Genomic DNA, 3,277 nt, shown 5'->3' with positions numbered 1-3,277 from the left:
AGGCGTGATGTCGGGTACCTGTAACCCCAGCTACTCGGGAGGTCAAGGCAGGAGAATCACTTGAACCTGGGAGGTGGAAGTTGCAGTGAGCCAAGATCCATCACTCCATTCCAGCCTGGGCGATAAGGTGAGACTTTAAAAAAAAAAAAAAAGGGCGGTGGGGGGGATTTCCAGTTTCCATGCTCCTCACAGAGGGGTCAATACAGCGTTGTTCTGGATTCCCATCATAACTTAAAGGGAAAATTTCTCAATGTCTGGAGCCCTTGATGTCCTGCAAATGAAGGAGGAGGATGACCTTAAGTTCTGCAGCAGAAACCCACTTAGGTGGCACCAATCTTGACTTCCAAATGGTTCATATTCCCAGACTTTTGTACATCTACAAAAGGAAAAGTGACGGCATCTACATCATAAACCTGAAGAGGACCAGGGAGAAGCTTCTGCTGCAGCTCATGCCATTGTTGCGGTTGAAAACCCCGCTGACGTCAGTGTCATGTCCTCCAGGAATACTGGCCAGAGGGCCCTGCTGAAATTTGCTGCCGCCACTGGAGCCACAGCAATTGCTGGCCACTTCACTTCCGGAACTCTTACTAACCAGATCCAGGGAGCCTTCCGGGATCCACGGCTTCCTGTGGTTACTGACCCCAGAGTTGACCAATAGCCTCTCACAGAGGCATCTTATGTTAACCTTCCCACCATTGCTCTGTGTCACACAGATTCTCCTCAGAGCTGTGTGAACATTGCCATTCCATGCAACAACATGACGCTCACTCAGTGGGTTTGATGTGGATGCTGCCCTGGGAAGTTCTGCACATGCGTGGTATCATTTCCCACGAACACCCGTGGGAGGTCATGCCTGATCTCTACTTCTACAGGGATCCTGAAGAGATTGAAAAAGAAGAGCAGGCTGCTGCTGAAAAGCCTGTGACCAAGGAGGAATTTCAGGGTGAACAGACTGCTCCAGCTCCTGAGTTGACTGCTACTCAGCCTGAGGTTTCAGACTGGTCTGACGGCGTGCAGGTGCCCTCTGTGCCTATTCAGCAGTTACCTACTGAAGACTGGAGTGCTCAGCCTGCCACGGAAGTCTGGTCTGCAGCTCTCATGACTCAGGCCACTGAATGGGTAGGAGCAACCACGGAATGGTCTTAAGTTGTCTTGTGCCGGCTCTTAAGCAACATGGAAACAAGGTTGATAGAAAATAAACATCAGTTCCTAAAAAAAAGAAAAAAAATAAAACAGAAGAAGTGGTTTCCCCAGGGGAGAGAGATTGATAGAGATGAAGTAAAGAGAAGCATGTTCACTTTTTACCATGCAAGAATATGTATTTTTAACTCATTACAAGCATAAGTACCTTCTATAAAGACTTTTTAAAATTTTTATACAGACAGGGTTTCATTCCATTGCCCAGGCTGGGGTGCAGTAGCACTATCATATCCCATTGCAGCCTCAAACTCCTTGGCTCAAGTGATTCTCCTGCCTCAGCTTCCCAAATAGCTGGGACTACAGGCATGTGCCACTACGTACAGCTAATTTAAAAAAAAATTTTTTTTTCAGTCAGGCACTCTAATCCCAGCACCTTGGGAGGCTGAGGTGGGCGGATTGCTTGGGCTCAGGAGTTCAAGACCAGCCTGGGCAACATGGCGAAACCCCATCTCTACTAAAAATGCAGAAATTAGCCAGGCGTGGTGGCACATGCCTGTAATCCCAGCTACTCGGGAGGCTGAGGCAGGAGAATTGCTTGAACCCAAAAGGCAGAGGTTGCAGTGAGCAGAGATCGCACCATTGTACTCCGGCCTGGGCAACAGAATGAGACTCGATCTCAAAAAAAAAAAAAAAAAAAGATTTTTTTTTTCACTCAACATTTTCCCATTTTCACTCCAATCTGGTTTTCTTTTGTCTTAGCGCCCACATCAACACGATGAATGGGCATCTACTGTGTACCAGGCACTGTGTGTAGTGCTTTTCATACCTTTTATTCCTTAATTCTCCCAACAACACTTGCAAGATAGGTGCCATAATCCTCATATTCCCACTGAAAGCACAGATTTGAAGAAGTTAAAAACTAGCTTCGGGTCGTGCCACTTGTAAGTGACAGAGCTGGAGCTTGACCCTGTGCCTGTTAAGCTCCAAAGTCTACATCCTTTCCAATAATCCACACTTCCTCCAAACATGTATTTATATTTCTCAGGTCTATATCATCTCCATCCAGATCTTTTCATAGTAAATGCTTAGAATTTAGGTAGCAATGAAGTCTGGTATACAAATGTTACTCTACTTCCATTGCCTTTTCCTTGATTTGTGTTTAGGGTTCAAACAATAAGCTGTGAAGTTTTCCAAACGTGAGAATTTCCCTAACATAAAGACTACATTTATTCTGTTCCGGTAAAAAGAACATTTATGTTACAGGATGACCAGAGATAGCCAAAAGAAGAGGCGGGAGGGGTGCTGAAATCTCAGTTGCCTGAGTGGTGCCTGATATTCCTGAAACCCTCGCTTTGGTCAGCTTTCCATTTCCTTAGAATGTGAAGTATTTTTAACCTGCTGGTGGAATTCTGTTCCTCTCATGGAATGAAGACTCATCACACTCTTGGCTAGGATGTGATAATAAAAGCAGAAGAAAGACTGAATGTGGTGGTTCATGCAGGTAATCTCAGCACTTTAGGACGCCAAAGCAGGAGGATCGCTTGAGCCCAGGAGAGACGAGACTGGGCAACATAGTGAGACTCTGTTTCTTAAAAAAAAAAAAATTAAAAAAAATAAAAAATAAAAAATTAGCTGGGCATGGTAGCACATGTCTATAGTCCCATCTACTCTGGAGGCTGAAGTGGGAGGATCACTTGAGCCCAGAATTTGGAGGCTGCAGTGAGCTAGCTATGATTGTGCCACTGCAGTCCAGCCTGGGTGACAGAGCAAGACTCTGTCTCTTAAATAAATAAACAAGTAAATCAAAGCAGAAGAACTGTTCTGATGCTAACAGCACTGGAATACTCCCACGGCTAGATTTGCCTGAGTTTAGACCAAAAAAAAACCTGATATATTTCCCAAACTTAATAAGAGTGTAGAGACATGCTTATTGGAAAGCAATAAAGTCTTTAAGAGACTTTAACAATGCAAAACTCTCTGTGAGATCTTCCTACTTTCTCTTATCTTTTTTTTTTTTCCCCTTGAGATGGGGTCTCACTCTGTCATCCAGGCTGGAGCACAGTGGCACAATCTCAGCTCACTGCAACCTCCAACTCCGGGGCTCAAGCAATTCTCCCAATTCGGCCTACCAAGTAGT

The 3,277-nt window shown here is 45.0% G+C and overlaps 1 pseudogene; it reads left to right on the top strand.

Moving 5' to 3' along the window:
* Nucleotides 1-250: 250 nt before the first annotated feature.
* LOC101021646 lies at nucleotides 251-1,436 on the top strand (annotated as a pseudogene).
* Nucleotides 1,437-3,277: the final 1,841 nt, after the last annotated feature.

This window comes from Papio anubis, chromosome 11, assembly GCF_008728515.1.
Source record: "Papio anubis isolate 15944 chromosome 11, Panubis1.0, whole genome shotgun sequence".
Taxonomy (NCBI): domain Eukaryota; kingdom Metazoa; phylum Chordata; class Mammalia; order Primates; family Cercopithecidae; genus Papio; species Papio anubis.
Note: the sequence above shows the minus strand (reverse complement) of the source record. Positions and strands in the feature narration are given on the sequence as shown.